This window comes from Lissotriton helveticus, chromosome 1_1 (assembly GCF_964261635.1).
Source record: "Lissotriton helveticus chromosome 1_1, aLisHel1.1, whole genome shotgun sequence".
Lineage (NCBI taxonomy): Eukaryota > Metazoa > Chordata > Amphibia > Caudata > Salamandridae > Lissotriton > Lissotriton helveticus.
Genome location: NC_136057.1, coordinates 728,979,272 through 728,998,781, shown reverse-complemented (window position 1 = coordinate 728,998,781; position 19,510 = coordinate 728,979,272).

The window sequence follows — 19,510 nt, the reverse complement described above, 5'->3', positions numbered from 1 at the left end:
AGAACATACTTGAGGTTGTTGCAGCAATCCATATGAATGTAATCAATCTGCAACACCTCAAAAGGACATGACGGAGGAGCAAAATGACCTGCTGGAGTTGGGGTACCCTTTCCTGGATTATGCATTAGGCAAACAATGCAATGTTTAACCACATTTTCTGCACATTTCGGAATTCCTTCATTCTGCCATACCGGGGCCAAAAGCTTACATATGCCCTTCGCACTAATATGAGCTGGACCATGAGCCATACTCACAACCGGTACCACATAAGCGTCCGGTAATAACCATCGCTGATGTTCTGACAATTCTGTCCAGCAGCCCATCTGGTCTAACATTCCCGTACTTTCTTTCCACGTGCTCAATTCCTTCTCAGTAGCCTCTCCCTGAATCGTTTTCACACTCTCAATCGTATCTTCACACATTCCAACTTCCCTAACCCAATTTGCAGGGCCTGCCACATACATTCAGCTAGCAATATTTCTAGCTATTGTTTTTGCTACCTCATCTGCAAATGCATTTCCACGACCCACATCATCTGTAACTTTCTTATGTGCACTACACTTTATGATCGCTATTTGTGTAGGTAAGGTAAGTGACTCGAGAAGATCCGTCACTAACTGGCCATGTTGAATCTTTGTTCCATGGGAAGTGAAAAATCCTCTCTCCATCCACAACTTGCCAAAACTATGTGCAACGCCAAAGGCGTACTGACTATCCGTGTACACATTCACTCTCTTTCCCTTTGACAACACACACGCTCTAGTCAAGGCTATTAATTCAGCTGCTTGGGCTGAATTATGTGCAATACGTGCTGTCTCAACAATAGTGCATAAGGTAGTGACAGCATAGGCAGAAGTGGTTTCTCCATTCGGGAGCTTAAAACAAGAACCGTCCACCCAAAGGGTCCCATCCGGATCCTTGAGCGGAGTGTCCTTTAAATCAATTCTACCCTTCGTTTCTTCTTCTGTTCGGAGAAAACAATCATGTTTCTCCCGATCATCTTTCTCATTTGGAAGGGGCAACAACGTAGCTGGATTTAACGTGTTACATCTTTAATGTGCTACTATTATATAGGATAGATGCACAGCTATTCTTAGTCTTACTTATAGAGAAAAAAATATTTTACTCCTATTTCTTGGTGCTCCTAGAGGTGGCATCGAGGGTCCAACGGCGTCCTAGAACACTGGTAATAGTAAAACTAGAGATCTCTAGTTTCATCCCTTTAGGGCACACATACGTTGTCTTTCTGGTAGAAAAAGACTTCCACTCTGTTTTATGAATTGTTCATAAATGTCTGTTTAATTCATTTGAGGTATCATTCTTTCTTTACATTTCATCTTTATCATGTAATTTAAAACCTCGTAAGCTTCAGGCAATGTCGTTTTCAAGATATCCAATGCATTTCGGGCATTATTGTTATGCCCTTCATCAGGGAACAGACACTGAAAGAATAGTGTAATGTCAATTACAATACTGTTTCGAGAAAGGTATTGATCACAAGCAATGCTGAAAAGTTTTTAAATGGTACATGCACGTTGCTAAGATTCTTAACGTATGATAGCGTTGACAATGAATAAATATACTCGTGGTCTCAAAAACTGTCTAAGTATACATGCATTCAGATTCGTAAAAAATGATAACGTTAACATTGAATTGGTGTATCACTTACAAGCCTTTCCTCATCGATGTGATTGGATCTGTAAGAGAACGATGAAAAGCATCGTCACATTCAGTCTGTGTGTTATGTGGAAAGCGTTGCAAGTTCGCCCGGTAGGGTCGACTGTAGAGACTAACCTGTAGTATCAGTTTGGCGTGCTTCGGTCCGATGGAACCCTTCTAAGCGACGGCACAGGGGAAATCTGGCCGCGTTTTACTTTGTTCAAAAAGTTCCGTTCACGTGCCCATGGAAATGGACGATAGACTATGAATGTCTTGTGTGGAAAAAGATGTAAATTCATATGTGCTTTACAAAACCCATGCGGGTGTAATATTATCAAGTGTGAATGAGGATGCATGTGTAAAAATTGATTCTCACCAAAATAACATGAAAAATAAGTTATGCAGGCAGGCTACAGAAAACGAGCATAAATGGCTCGCTAAAAGGACTCATGTGGGAATAGAACCTGCGGTTCAAGTATCTGTGACTATGTGATCCTATGTTCTTGAGCTACTGTGGTGTTATGGACAATTTGGGAACGATGTGAGGGGTGTTGCTGTGTAGTGGGAATTCGTGATCTACCTTCTGCTCTTTTTTAGTGTCTCTTTGTTGACAAACACAGTATTAACAAGTAGTCATGGGAGCAATTGTTACAGGTAACATGACAGTTCAATTCGGTCATTAAGGCCAGTCGGCTTCTGGGTAGTAAGTTTCTGTATCCAGAAGTTCTCTCTTCTTAGTAAATGTTTTGTATTGTCTCTTCCCTCAATTTTCTGTACTGTTTCAAGTATCACAAACTTTATTTGTGAAATGTTGTGATGTTCTTCCACAAAGTGTACTGACAACGCTGATTTCATGTTTTTCAATCGTATGTTAGATTTGTGTTCTGTTAGGCGTACTTTAATGCGCCGTTCAGTCTTGCCAACATACATTTTTCCGTATGGGCATCTTATTCCATAGATCAAATTGCTGGTGTCACATGTTGCATTTACCTTAAGTTTAATGGGATAACCCTTCATTGGATGATTAATTGTGTTCCCCCTGATTATACTGTTGCAGTTGCCGCAGTTTAAACATGGTTTGGTTCCAGTGAACTCAGTGATCTTGATAGGTTTTTTTGGGAGAATTTCACCCAAGTTGTTTGCTCGTGTGAATGCAAATATTGGAGGAAGGTTGAAGATATGTTTAAAATCTGGTTCAATGTTCAATATTACCCAGTGTTTCAAAATGATATTTTTATATTTCCTGCTTGCTTTTGAAAATTTCGAAACCACTACTGTCCGTGTTTGTTCTGGTTTGACTCTAGATGTTAAGAGTGTAGTTCTTGTAAGATTGTCGATCCTTCCCTTCGTTTCATCAATGAGTTTTTGAGGGTACCCTCTGTTGGTAAATTTGTTTGCAGTTTCCTTTAGTCTTGAGTTGCAAGTAACCTCGTCTGAGGTAATCCTTTTTACTCTTGCCATCTGTGAGAAAGGTAGATTCCTTATCAAGTTTGGTTCGTGGAAACTTGAATGATGTAACATGTTGTTTCTATCAGTTGGTTTGACATATAGATCTGTGGAAAATCCATCTGGGGTAATTGAAACTTTAACATCCAGGAAGTTGACCATAGTATCAGATATATCCCATGTTAATTGAATGCGTTGGTCAATTTCATTGAATTCTGTCAGTACGTCTTGTAGCTTTTCTTTTGTGTTAGACCAAATGATGAATAAATCATCAATGTATCTGATGATCATCTTTAGGTTGTCTGTCCATTCTTTTTTTGCCAATATGTGTTTGTTTTCATACCACTGCATGAAAATGTTAGCATAGACGGGTGCCGCCGAATTGCCCATGGCCATCCCTGTGAGTTGTTGATACCACGATTCATTGTATTTAAAATAACTTTGATACAATGTGAAGTACATCAGTTCCATTAGGAAAATCTGAAAGTCAACGTCTAAATCTGTATTCATCAGTGCTTCTTCCATGGCTTCTATCCCCATGTTGTGTGGTATGCTAGTGTACAGAGAACGTACATCTGCTGTGCATAATATGATCTTGTCTTGTGGATCCCATGGTATTTGTTGTAGTTTCAACAGAAATTGTGTAGTGTCCTTCACATACGTTTTCATGGCTTGCACGGTGGGTTGGAGATGTTTGTCAATAAGTTGACCAATCGGTTCATGTAGACTCCCTCGTGTGGATACTATTGGTCTCATTGGTGGATCCGTGGTGTTTTTGTGTATCTTTGGTACCATCCGCAGGATGGGACTCTTAGGATTAGTCGGTATGAGAAAGTTTTTAGTTCTGTCTGTGATTGTACCTTGTTTGTGGGCTTTGTCAATGAAACTCCGCAATGTTTTAGAGTATTCTGTGGTTGGATTGTTGTCCAGTTTACTGTATGTGTTGGTGTCTGCGATGTGTTCCATCACTTTTGTCTCATACATAGTTTTGTTCATGATTACGATTGCTCCACCTTTTTCTGCTTTGGTGAATATAATGTTTTCATTAGATGCAAGTTTGTGTAACGTGTCCAGATCTTTTTGGGTAGTGTTTCTGTTTTTTGGTTTGAAATGTTTGATTTTGGTTAGGTCTTGTTTAACTAGATTTTCAAACAGATCCAATGTTTTGTGATTGGTGGGTGCTTGGAAGGAGCTTGGTGGACGTAGTCCTAAGAGTTGGTCTTGCTCTTGTGGTGGTCGTTCAGGGAGTACGTTGTCAAAGAAATGCCTTAATCTTAGTTTGCGCATAAATTTGAAAAAGCATGGAGGTGTCTGGGGGTTCTTGTGTATCTTAGGTACCAAGAAGAAAGTGGGACTTTTCGGATGTTTCGTGACCAGATATTTGAAAGTTCTACCCCCTCATATTATTCACGCCTCCAGTCAGAAGGCGATACTCTGGAGCACCTTACAAAATCTAAAAATAGACCAATAAAGCTGTGCGCCCAGTAATAACCCTTTGTTAGATTCATCATTCTGCTTCTACTGGTCAGCACGCACACAAAATGGATGAAATATTTAATCTTACAGACACAAGAGCAGAAACCTTCGCGTATTCAAATGATGAAGTCAGCAGAATCTATGCACTCATCAGTGAGGAAACTACAGAGCTAACCACGAACCGCACCAAGGAGCAGAACATAAGACAATTGCTGTACTTATCTAAGAAGCTGATCAACCAACGCTTGCATGCGAGCACCATGGTCAAGTACCACAAAGCCCAGAGAATTCCGAGGGGTTTACGGATTCCATTAAAACCATCTCTGTGTAAAAACGTTCAAAGATTCAAAGACCGATGGTACGCCATCTTAAACAAATGCAGTCTGGATCTCATTCTGTTGATAATTGAGGAACTTTCTTCCATCCTAGAAGAGTTATCCAACGATATATCTCGAGTCAAGACTGAACTGGAAAACAGCTATACCACGGAAGAACTCAAAAAAATCATGGATGACATCAATATACAATTAAACAAACACACTGCGGAAGTCAGTGAACGCAAAATCCGAAAACTAAGGAGGGATACCATAGACTATATAAAATGGGCGAGGTGTATACTTGGGCAGACATCTACGCCAAACGACGACAAAACAAGCCCTACACTGCTAACATAGAAACTTCATCCTCCGAGGAGGATACTACGAATCAACAAGGTAGGAGACCCAGGTTTACAGCATTCAAACCAACAATCAACGTTCAAGGCACCCCAACAGACACCGAAACAGCATCTACATCAGCGGAGCCTTTTTTAGAATCAGGCCCGGACCCACGCGAAGAACCAGGAGGGCCAAAAGAAAAAACCAAAGAACCTCCACAGACGAGAACAGTAACGAGCAAAAAAGACAAGCCCAAAGTGAAGTAGATGATAATCTCGTCATCAACATTTCGGATTACAACTTCAGTACCATACAAACGAAGATTTTACAGAAAGGAACTTCATTCGTGCCTACAGCTCAAACCAACAAACTCGAGTTGGAGATAGCTTTATACAAGCTTATGAGAAAACTACGCCTTAAGCATTTTTTTCAAAACGTGGTACAAACACCAACTGATCCACCATTTGATCAACTCAAAGGCCTACGTCCTAAAAGCAACTTTCTTGCACCAGTCTCACATAAGACTCTTGATACCTATGAGACTCTAGTAAGGAACGACCTTTCCAAGCTCAACTGCAACCGCCCAGCTAAGAACAAGAACTATACTAATAAGGAGATTGAAACCCTTAAATCTATTGCCAACAACACTGAGATAACCTGTGTCAAAGCTGATAAAGGTGGAGCCATCGTGATTCTTAACACAGTATACTATGACCAGCAGGTATCCCTTCACCTATCGGATTCCAATACCTATCTCAAACTACATAACAACCCCACTACTCAATTCAAGGAAAGACTTGATAGCATACTCAATTCAGCCCTGGAAAATGGAGTGATTTCCGACAAAACTTTCAAATATCTGGTCACGAAACATCCGAAAAGTCCCACTTTCTTCTTGGTACCTAAGATACACAAGAACCCCCAGACACCTCCATGTAGACCTATAGTTTCCACATGCGGGAGCATTCACGACCCTGTAGGCAAATTTTTAGACAAATACCTACAACCCATCGTCAATTCTTTACCTACATTCATCAAAGATACCACAGACTTTCTAACAAAACTCAATCAAGTGCAAATAGAGGACAACAGCCAACTGTTACTATGTACAGTAGATGTATCATCCTTATATACTTCTATCCCCCACTCTATGGGCATAGAAGCCATTGAATATTGCTTGTTGAGAACTCAACATAAAATTGACTTTAAACTGTTTCTAATGGAACTTTTACAATTCACATTGTTTCACAGTTACTTCATCTGGAAAGATAGTTGGTATCAACAAATGACTGGAACATCCATGGGTAATTCAGCAGCGCCCACATATGCGAATATCTTTCATGCACAGATTTGAGGAAGACAATATTCTCAATAGGTCGCAATGGAAAGATCACCTCAAGATGTTTGTGAGGTTTATTGATGATATTTTCCTGATATGGCAAGGTCCACAAGACATTTTGCAGCAACAATTAAGCGAACTGAATGACATCGACCAAAGAGTCCAGTTTACACACGAAATCCAAACCGATTCCATAACATTTCTTGATGTCAAAATCACCAAAACCGATACAGAATTCAAGACCAGTTTATTCCGAAAGACAACTGACAGGAATAACACTCTACACTACTCAAGTTTTCACCCTCAACCATTGAAGAATCACTTACCATACAGTCAACTAATCAGGGCCAAAAGAATCACCTCTGACACTGATCAATTCAAGAAGGAAACTCAAACAACCATACAGAGGTTCAGATCTCGAGGGTACCCGGACCATGTCCTCGAACAGGCCAGACAACGGTGTGAAACCAAATCCAGAAATGATCTACTATCTAACACATCCACATCTCAGGGAGATTCTATTACCATTGTATCTAAATATTCGACATCTAGCAATAAGTTCAAGCAGATCATTAAAAAACACTGGGAGATTCTCAGAATAGAACCTGACTTCAATAAAATCTTTGATGAACATCCCATCTTTGCCTACACTAGAGCAAAAAATCTAGGAGAAGTTCTTAAATCTCCTAAATCACCCACCACTGACTTCAAAGGAACTATTCCTTGTAGAAACTGTAACCACTGCAATAGTGTGATTCAAGGCACTACTATAAACCATCCTATGAAAGGCCACAAAATCAAGATCAGAGCAACAGCAACGTGCGATACCACCAATGCCGTTTATATGTTAAAATGTCCCTGCGGAAAAATTTACGTTGGACAAACAGAGAGAAAATTGAAAACACGCCTTAACGAACACAAATCTAACATCAGGACCAAACAACTTAAATCCACAGTGGCACAGCATTTCCTCGAAGCAGGACACGAAATCAGCCAACTAAGATATTGCGCCTTGGAAACAGTTACCAAAAAAGAAGGCAGAGACAACCACACTGAACTATTGAAAAGAGAACATTTCTGGATTTTCACCCTATGCAGCATGAAACCGCACGGTCTCAATGATCGTGTGGAATATCTATGTTACCTATAATCGACTACTTTCACAGATTATTGCTCCCCATATGCGCTAAGTGACTAGCTTAGTCATCTTCATAGACACATCATGTATTGAACAATTCCCCTCAGTGACACCACGTTTACCCCATGGACTCCCCCCCCCAAATTTTTTTTATCCTTTGCACCAAACCACATGCATCAGTTATTTTTTTGTTTATTTTTCATCTTGACTTCTTGTTTATCCATGTTGTTTTACATTTTTCCAAGATTTGTTCTCTTAATTCCGCATATTTAATTGTGAATACATCATTGGTTATTCTTTTCACGGAAGAATCCGCTTTGATTTTCTTTTCAATTATTTATAACCCCTGTTCCTTTAAGCTATGTTTCCCACCCGTCCGAGTAACCTCCCCCTTTTTTAAACACATCCGGGATCTAACCTCTGCGAATTCCGGCATGAGAATCCTGACTAACCATACACGGAACCCGTCGGCACGTTATCGGTAAGCCACTCGGTCATTGTTTAACCTCTTCGAGCTAGAGCTGATTCTCAGCATTATGTTAATTACACCGTTACCGTAGGCATGTCCACGGCTAGCCACACGTTTATTATTTGATCATCTGAATACGTTAAACAATATTTTTCACGAAATACCCTGTTAATCAATGTTCACCGCACCACGCACTCATTTGTGTAAACCGACGAACCACAACCACCCGTCACGAACATGATTATTTTCTGATTATCGATAGTCACGTTAAGAGCACATTCACTGCCCTTTTTCCAGCATTTTACCACGTTAACTATTGCAACCCGTCCTCCGTTTCAATACTTAGATTATGTCTCGTTTCCTTTCTGTTTATAGAACCTGTTCCCTGATGAAGGCATGATTGTAATACCGAAATGCATCGGATTATACGAGTGCTCTTTTTGAATCACCAGAATATCATGTAAAAACATACACTTGCGATTTAAAACAAGATGTACGATAAAAATATGGAATAAATATTTGAACTTTACCTATGAGTGAACTTTACGATTATTCACAAGAAACCTTTATATATGGACATTTGAGGAGCCCGGAGGACACTTTTCTCTTCAGAAAGTGCTACCCCCTCATATTATTCACGCCTCCAGTCAGAAGGCGATACTCTGGAGCACCTTACAAAATCTAAAAATAGACCAATAAAGCTGTGCGCCCAGTAATAACCCTTTGAAAGTTTCAATTACCCCAGATGGATTTTCCACAGATCTATATGTCAAACCAACTGATAGAAACAACATGTTACATCATTCAAGTTTCCACGAACCAAACTTGATAAGGAATCTACCTTTCTCACAGATGGCAAGAGTAAAAAGGATTACCTCAGACGAGGTTACTTGCAACTCAAGACTAAAGGAAACTGCAAACAAATTTACCAACAGAGGGTACCCTCAAAAACTCATTGATGAAACGAAGGGAAGGATCGACAATCTTACAAGAACTACACTCTTAACATCTAGAGTCAAACCAGAACAAACACGGACAGTAGTGGTTTCGAAATTTTCAAAAGCAAGCAGGAAATATAAAAATATCATTTTGAAACACTGGGTAATATTGAACATTGAACCAGATTTTAAACATATCTTCAACCTTCCTCCAATATTTGCATTCACACGAGCAAACAACTTGGGTGAAATTCTCCCAAAAAAACCTATCAAGATCACTGAGTTCACTGGAACCAAACCATGTTTAAACTGCGGCAACTGCAACAGTATAATCAGGGGGAACACAATTAATCATCCAATGAAGGGTTATCCCATTAAACTTAAGGTAAATGCAACATGTGACACCAGCAATTTGATCTATGGAATAAGATGCCCATGCGGAAAAATGTATGTTGGCAAGACTGAACGGTGCATTAAAGTACGCCTAACAGAACACAAATCTAACATACGATTGAAAAACATGAAATCAGCGTTGTCAGCACACTTTGTGGAAGAACATCACAACATTTCACAAATAAAGTTTGTGATACTTGAAACAGTACAGAAAATAGAGGGAAGAGACAATACAAAACATTTACTAAGAAGAGAGAACTTCTGGATACAGAAACTTACTACCCAGAAGCCGACTGGCCTTAATGACCGAATTGAACTGTCATGTTACCTGTAACAATTGCTCCCATGACTACTTGTTAATACTGTGTTTGTCAACAAAGAGACACTAAAAAAGAGCAGAAGGTAGATCACGAATTCCCACTACACAGCAACACCCCTCACATCGTTCCCAAATTGTCCATAACACCACAGTAGCTCAAGAACATAGGATCACATAGTCACAGATACTTGAACCGCAGGTTCTATTCCCACATGAGTCCTTTTAGCGAGCCATTTATGCTCGTTTTCTGTAGCCTGCCTGCATAACTTATTTTTCATGTTATTTTGGTGAGAATCAATTTTTACACATGCATCCTCATTCACACTTGATAATATTACACCCGCATGGGTTTTGTAAAGCACATATGAATTTACATCTTTTTCCACACAAGACATTCATAGTCTATCGTCCATTTCCATGGTCACATGAACGGAACTTTTTGAACAAAGTAAAACGCGGCCAGATTTCCCCTGTGCCGTCGCTTAGAAGGGTTCCATCGGACCGAAGCACGCCAAACTGATACTACAGGTTAGTCTCTACAGTTGACCCTACCGGGCGAACTTGCAACGCTTTCCACATAACACACAGACTGAATGTGACGATGCTTTTCATCGTTCTCTTACAGATCCAATCACATCGATGAGGAAAGGCTTGTAAGTGATACACCAATTCAATGTTAACGTTATCATTTTTTACGAATCTGAATGCATGTATACTTAGACAGTTTTTGAGACCACGAGTATATTTATTCATTGTCAACGCTATCATACGTTAAGAATCTTAGCAACGTGCATGTACCATTTAAAAACTTTTCAGCATTGCTTGTGATCAATACCTTTCTCGAAACAGTATTGTAATTGACATTACACTATTCTTTCAGTGTCTGTTCCCTGATGAAGGGCATAACAATAATGCCCGAAATGCATTGGATATCTTGAAAACGACATTGCCTGAAGCTTACGAGGTTTTAAATTACATGATAAAGATGAAATGTAAAGAAAGAATGATACCTCAAAGGACTTGTTGTAATCTGGGGTCCCTAACACCGGAGCAGAACACAGTGCAGTACGTAAATCAACAAAACTTTGCTGACATTCATCCGTCCAAGGGAGCGGATGGGGCGTATCTTTCAACGTTAGTGCCAGCAATGGTTTCGCCAGGAGCGAAAAATTAGGAATCCATTGTCTACAATAAGAAGTGATACCCAAAAAGGCACACACTTCTCTCTGTGTGGTAGGTACAGGCATCTGTGAAATAGCATGAATATGTTCTGGGGTCAATCGCCTTCCCTCCTTCGACAAGAGATGACCTAAATAGGTCACTTCTTGGCGGGCATATTGCAACTTAGAGGGTGACACCTTATGGTTCAAAGCAGACAAATGATGCAACAAGGCAACAGTCGCACTCTTACACACAACTTCCATACCAGCAGCCACCAGTAAGTCATCCACATACTGAATAAGCGTAGCACCAGGAGGCAAAGAAAAAGCATCAAGCTGAGACTTGAGAGGTTTACTGTAAATAGAAGGACTTTCACAATAGCCTTGAGGAGCTCTCTTAAATCGGAAACTTCGGCCACCTAAAGAGAAACCAAAGATGTCCCTGCTTTCCTCAGCTTTAGGAATGCTAAAGAAAGCATTCATAAGATCGATCACTGAAAACCAAGCCGCCGAAGCAGGGATCATCGTAAACAAGGCTGTAATGTCCGGAACAACAGGAAACTGTGGTACCACTATTTTATTGACCTCTCTCAGGTCGATAACAAATCGATAGACAGGAGGTTGTGAGGGATCCGTTCTTTTAAGAATCGGAAGAACAGGACTGTTACAAACATTGCCTCTCGTTTCTTCAACCACGCCTTTCCGAACAAAATCATCAACAATAGCCAATAGTGCTCTTTCCCCATCACTTGAGATATGATATTGGTGAATACGTGGCATCCTAGCATTCTCTCTAACTGTAACAACATACGGCGGGATCGCAAGACGACCCACGTCATTTGGACCCGTGGCCCAAAGACTTTCCCGGAGAGAAAGCAACTCAGGTGGAAACTGATCTCGAGACAAACACATGGGAGACATCAGTTTCTTTCCCAATGTAAGATGCACACCGGAAGGGGAACTATACAGTGTTGCATGCAGACTTTTTAGCAAATCCAAACCCAGCAAATTTTCCCCACAACCAGTTGTCAAGATGAGTGAAGTTTCAAAATCATAAGGGCCAATCGAGACGTGCAAAGGACAAGAAACCGGATTACAGACTGGGTCGCCAGAAAATCCCACGGATGTATTCACAAAGCCAGACAAAGGTGCCCCAGGGAGTTTAGAATGCATAATAGAACTTCTCATCGCACCAGTATCCAAAAGAAACGGTTCTAAAACACCCATAGTATTGACAGTAACATATGGCCCATTTTGATCTACTGGAATCAATACAACTCCCTCACTTTGTCCATGGCTGTCCTATTCAATCTGAGAATCGTCGACTCCATTTTCAACACAATAATCATAATTGTAATATTGTGTGGACGGAACTGCCTGTTGATCAAAATAATTCGAAGTAGATGAAGGAAAAGATCGCTGCTCCTTAGATGACGCACCCTGTCCTCTACCTCTAGATCCTGTCTGAAAATTCCCATGACCACGGGGAGTAGACATCCCATTATTACGCTGTAATAGAACCTGACAATTATTCCTAAAATGCCCTTCTTCCCTACAATATGCACATTGATTCGGGCCTAACGAAGGTCGCGGCGCATAATACTCAGGCTTTTGTAATAATCTCTGAAACTCCGGGGCCTGTTGGAACTGGGAAGACTGCTGATTTGGATTCGAGTGAGGCGGATACGCCTGCTGCAAGAGAACCTTTGTTTTCAGATCTCTATTTTTCTTCTCTTGTTTCTCCTTTTCCTCTTTATCTCTGTTCTCATAATACTGTGCACTAGCCAATATTTTGGCAGGGGAAGAGACAGCCCATGCACTTTCAGAAGTCTTTAATTTGTTCGACAACTCAGGAAGCAGATTATATACAAACTTATCCACAAATAATCGCTGACCACCCTCTACACTCAAATCCTGACCACTGTGGTCTATAAACGTCTCTTCGAAACGAGTAAAGAAATCCAAGACACTTTTGTCTTTCTTTTGCTTGCACGCGGCCAGCTTATCCCAATTTACTCGCACTGCAGGCATCATTGTCTTCATCAATTCAAATATTCTACCTGGAAGAGCCGTAATCAAATCCTCAGGCTTCGCACCACCTACCTGATTCGCATCTGCGGCTCTAATAGCAGCCCAATCGCCACCTAATTCAGCCAGGTGATTTTCCTTGCGAATCCGTGCCCATAAACCCTGCGGAACCACATTTCCGAACAGCATATCGATATCGGCCAAATTCATAATGCAAGCGTCGACTGTTTGGGACAATTCTTTATAGTATCCAGCAGGATTCTTATGAGGGTCCGGAAGAGTGCTCTTAAGCGCTAAAACTTCAGACCTCTTCCAGGGCTCATGGACCCATATACGCTGGAAATGAGCGGGGACAGGAGGTGGACCAACCACCTCTTCTCTCCATACGGGAGGAACCTCACGCATCGGATAATTTTTACTACCTTGTTTGTTAGCGGTGTTACCTTCAGAAACAGACAAGGACAAGAACATAGTGCGGAATGCAATGAGTTTATTCACTGCCTCTTCAACCCCGTTTCCTACAATAACACCTTTATCGAAGTCAACCTGTAATTTCAATAATTCCAAGGGAACTGTATCTGACTCCATATCATCCCAACCTATAATAAGGGTTTGACACATAACATTAAAAACATATCTCTGCGTAGGTTCTGACCACTGATAGAAGTTACTCATAATATCTGCAGTACTGTATTCTAATCCCTGCTCAATCCATCTACGAGCGAGAGAACCCAAAACCACTTTCTCGTCCGTAAGAGGAAGCTGAAAACGAGATTGTCGTCTAGAAAAAGCTGGAGACAGATTGAAAGACCCGATAAGAGGAGAAAGGAAACTTGAAACAGCATCCGTTATCCTCCTCTGTGAGGTAGGAGAATTCTTCAGAAGAATAGGCGGCATGACAGATGTAGAAGGCGGCGGAGACTGAAACATAGCAGGCTGAGGAGTAGGAGCAGGAGAAGGCGGAGGCTGAATCACAGACTGCAAGGATGGAGCAGAAGCAGAAAAAGAAGTATTGACAGGCTGAGCCTGTTGCTGAACAATTGGCAACTGAGCAACCACTTGCTGAGCAACGGGAGGGGGTAACGGAGGTGCGGTGGCATTTTGCACATAGGGCGGAGGGGAACTCAGCAAACAAGTCATTAAGGCATCTTCTTCTAATTCCTTATGTTTATCTGAGGAGGAAGTAGGCAACATTGGATAGCATCTATCTATCGCCATACGATGTTGTCTTTCTGACACCTCCTTCGCACCATCTTCTTCATTATCTTTAAGCTGTTGTGCAGCCTGTAAAATCGACATATCTTGTGCTTTCTTATCCTTTTTCGCTTGTTTAATTTCTTTCTGTTTGGCTTCTTTACGCCAAAGGCAAAAGGAGTCAAACATAGCCGGCCGGGCTTTTCTTTTAAACAACATCGTTTCTAAATTATCCAGTATAGTGGGGTCAAAGCTACCATTTTGGGGCCATCTTAAAACTCCACTATTTTTCGTATATTGGACCCATGTCTCGTTAAAGGTAATGGGACCAATACCATGTTTCGAATAGAGCTCATAAGTGGGAGTTCCAACTGGAGGGATCGGGCACGATTCCTCCAACTGGGAATCCCTTGTACAACCTAAACAACAAAATCTCTTAAACTTACTCAGTCCAGGCATCGTTACTTCTCTAGACTGATCACAAACAACAAGGGGTGAAAAACAGTAAGACAGTACAATCGTACTCACCCCTTGGCTTCAAGGATTGCAATACCTGAATATACCAAAGAACAAAACAAAGCAAAGGTCTGTGGGAGCAACCCACCAAATACTTAACTAAGAATCGTTCCACACCAGCGAAGGTCCGTCTATCGTCTCGCTCTACCAAACGTCATCAGATGGGTCCAAGGCAGGGCGACAGTCAGGGCAGCAGTCGTCAGCAGCCGTCGGAGGGGAGTAGCCGCGCTGTCAAAGACCTTCGGTCCACTTTCGACACACAGGGGTCGATCAGGTGGTGCGCCTCCTCCAGAATTTTCTTGCGGGGCTCCTCACGACCCTCAGGCTCAACCGCTACCGCTGAAGTCGCCCCGCGTTGGGTGCTAGTTGGAGAACCGCAGCCTTAGGGCCTGGCGGTGCAGGGTACGCCTAAATCCCCTGGGTTCACCTGCCTTATCAAATACAGAGACACGGACTCTTCGTTCTGGCATAGAAGATGGTATTTATTAGCTGCAGCTAGTACAGTGGTCTTAGAAGTCGTCAATGCAACGAGGTTCAAAAGAGACTGCCACTTAACTCCGTGGCGCACAGGTTTAAATACAGTACAACACAATGCAAAAAGGCAATTTCACAAGAGCATGAGCTATAGGCAAACGTTAGAAACAATGTTTTAAGACTAAGGCAACTCAAATTCCCAGTCTCCTTTGTCACTCGACCTCTTAAGTAAATTACAAATGAATCCACATTATTCAGTTTACGAGCAAAGGAAACACACAGGTGTGTGTCACAGGAGGACAGTCATGAAACAGGAGAATGCAGGAGACATGTAGCGAAGGACAGCAGATAAGATAAACTAAAGGAAACAATGGTGTGAACCAACATGTTAGTCCGGACGGGGATTACTCAGCTCAGACAAGAATTAGTGTACTCGGCCAGACCCTGACACTCACTAGTAAACATTAGCAGAGAAGCCACCTGACACGCAAAGGCAGAAACGACAGAAAGACATCGCGATCGCCAAGCTGCCTGAGTGAGGGCAACATAAAATGGCGGCGGTCACAAAATGGAGGCTGAGTACGAACGAATTCGTAATTTTTAAAACCTCATGTCATCAAAGTAAAGCCATTACATAACCCACCATGTTTAGAGTGGGAAGGGAGATGTCCCTTTTTTCTGTCTATCACCGCCAAGTAAAATTTCTAGTGAGGGACAGAAAAAAAATATGTTGCACACACAGTTTCTGCTTAAAACTAGTCACATGATAGTCATATATATCCGTTGTTAATCTATTCCTTTATTAATTGTACTGTTTTCCTAGTAAAGCACTTTGAGGCAGATGCGACTAGGTCTGCACCATAGAAATCCTAAAAATAAATAAAGGATAATCAGACATGTAGTCCTGCAGACAATGTATTCCTCTATTATTGAGAGGATTCTTGGCTGCTGGTATGGAAAATGTTAAATTGTAATTAAGTTTCACAGTACTAAAATTATAACATTGGTTGTTTCAACTGTAAAATACATTTATGCCATAAAGAGAACATTAATTATATTGCTTTGATTGAGGCAACTTGATTTTCCATAAAATGTTCATATATATTTTAGCATAGAAATCAACTAGTGTTATAGCTGTAGTGGTATGCAAACTACTTCATAGTCAGTTATTTTTGTCCACAGTTCCAATGTTTGGGGTATCTGAGTCCTCATTACATTTAGTGCATTGGGGGCACAGTGGCATGTGTGTCCACTGTTTACGCCCGGGGGCACTATGGTACTACAGAAGGGGCTGCACATGTACCCCCAGTAATATCTTCAGAGGGTGTTCCGTCATTTGCATGGGGGCGTGGCACCTTGCAAATGGGGGAACCATTTTGGCCCTTGGGAGGTGCACATACACTGCACCAAAAAAAGGTGGGGCCCTGTCAGTGCACCTCCTTAAGCCAGCCCTCTGAAGGGAAAAAATTGTCTCATTTCGAACCCCCAGATTTCTACATGCTTGCTATTGGATCTCTCTTCCCTCTAAAGTGCAGGTAGGATGCCTCCTGCACTGTGACATTAGGATGCTGTTACACTCTGATGTGCATAGATTTTTAATGAGCCGCATATAATGGCTTTCCTATGTATTAGTTGTTGGTGATTTTGTTTTTATGTTTGTTCGAGCACACTTTGTTGTTTTTTCACCCGATTAAAGTTTGCTACTATATGTATATGTGTATATATATATATATATGCCGCTCCAAACCTCCTCCCCAGCCGGGAAAGAAAAAGCAGCACTCACGGGGTGTTTGTCAGCTTGTTCCAAGTTTATTCGAGCGCTCCTCACAGACGCGTTTCGGGTCAAGCCCTTTATCAATGTGTCAACACGAGTGTTACACAGGAGCTAGTTTTAAAGTGCAACATGCATTCTCATAAGGAAAAGTGAGATAGGACTACTCGTCAAAATAGTACGAGCGCCATCTTGGAATGTGCAAATTTAGGCAAAACCATATACATACAATTAACAATACAGATTATAATCGATGATCGAAATATTTCAACCAATGATGCCAAACATATCAACAAACTTACATATAGCCGTGAATCGGCCAACCCGGTTCCTAGTATTGGGAACTGTAAAGTGCATCTCCAAATCATGCCGTGAATCGGCAAAACTCATTTGCTACTTATTGCGTAAGCTCAGTAGAACTTCAAAATACACGTGACATTCTTAAAATTCGTCTAATCATTGACGATTTGATCTAAACAGTATCACCATAAATATTTGACACATATAAATAGCCTCGGAGTGTTGACATAAATGGTAATGTATAACTGTATAGCCTAATATCAAACACATCTCCATACTTGAATCTTGCCGTGGATCGGCTGTGGCGGTTCCTATCGCTAGAAACCGCAAAAAGACCTCAATGTAATGCCAGAGTTGGCAATACCATTTCCTTTAAGATTGATGAGTGGGCCCTGGTAATGTATTTATAAAATTATTATCCTAGGTGGATGGCCAATTCTTCCCCACTGTTGAGACCTGTGGGAATTTTGGTTTGCAGGTCAATGATATAACGGGATTCGAGGCGTCTGAGTTTGGTTAATCTGTTGCCACCCCTTTCATGTTCTGGCACCTGGTCCACCCCAAAGTATTGCAAAGCATCTCTATTACTGCGATGTTTTATCGCGAAATGCTTTGCTACTGGTGACGTCATGTCCTTGTTGGCTATAGCACGCATGTGCTCAAGGATTCTTAGTTTTACACTTTTGATAGTGCTCCCTATATATTTCAACTTGCAGGGGCACATCAAGCAATATACCACGTGTGATGTTTGACAGGTGATAAACGAGTTGATGGATCTACGGTTTTTGAGGCCTGGTACTTCATAGCCTAAAACCCTCTTGCTGTATGCACAGGCTTTGCATTTCCCGCAAGGGAAGAAGCCTTTCATTTCTGCCACGATGTTGGTTTTTATTTTAGGAGTGTCTAAATGACTGTGTACTAAGAGATCCTTAAGGGATTTTGTTTTCTTAAAAGTCACAAGGGGGCCATTCGGGATGTCCATCCCTATTATCGGGTCGGTTTTCAAAATGTGCCAATTCTTGCGTAAAGTGGCCTTCAGAAAATTGGCATCCCTCGAAAAGGTTGTGATCAGACGAAATTTTCCATCCTCGCTTTTCTTGCCTTTATTCTGCCTCAACAAATCATCCCTTGGTATCCTAGTTACCTTCTTCAGTGTCTGACTCAGGAGAGATGGACTGTAGCCTCTCACTTTAAATCTTTCAATGCTGTCTTTTGCCCCATTTTGAAAGTCTTCCTCCCGGGAGCAGTTGCGCTTAAGGCGCAGCAACTCCCCGTAGGGAATACTTAGTTTGAGGTTTGTGGGATGCCCACTGTCAGCATGTAAAATGCTGTTACCAGCAGTTGGCTTTCGATACAGAGATGTGGTCACCTGATTGTTTTTGATGGCTATCTGGAGATCGAGGTAGCTCACTGCCACTGAGCTCACCTCGCCAGTGAATTGCAAGTTAACATTGTTATTGTTTAGGTGAGTGGTGTAATCTTTGGCGCTTTCCGTCGACCCCTTCCACACCAGAAAAATGTTGTCTATGTATCTATGCCATTTTAACACATTTTCAGTCCACACTTGATTGCCCTCAGACCAGGCCACCTGCTCCTCCCACCAGCCGACTAATAAATTCGCGTAGCTGGGGGCGAAGCAGGTGCCCATCACGGTCCCGGAGATCTGTCTGAATAGGTCCCCTGAAAATGAAAAATATTGTTGAGTAAACAGAACTCTGTTAGTTCCATTATCATAGTGCTATGTCCTGCAAATTTCAAAGGTCTCTTGTTCATAAAATGTTCAAATGCTTTAAGACCCTGGGAGTGTTCAATGCAAGTGTATAAACTAGTAATGTCCATAACAATCAGGACATAAGTAGGATCCCAAACCAGTTCTTTCAGTTGTATGATAAAATCCTTAGTGTCCCTGATGTACGAGGACAAAGTCAAAACTGATTGGAACAAAAAATGATTAATAAAGGTCGACAAGTTCTCCATTAGGCTGCCCATTGAAGATACTATGGGCCGGCCCGGTGGTACCTTGAGATCTTTGTGGATCTTTGGTAATAGGTAGAAGGTCGGAATGACCGGATGATTGGATCGCAGAAACATATATTCATCAGTGTTCAGCATGTTCTTGTTATGCCACTTCTGAATCAGTTTATCATATTCATGTACACTGTCCTGATATTTTTTCATGGAGGTACGTTCATAATGTTGTTGGTTCGTTAGCTGTCTTCTGGCTTCCCCGACAT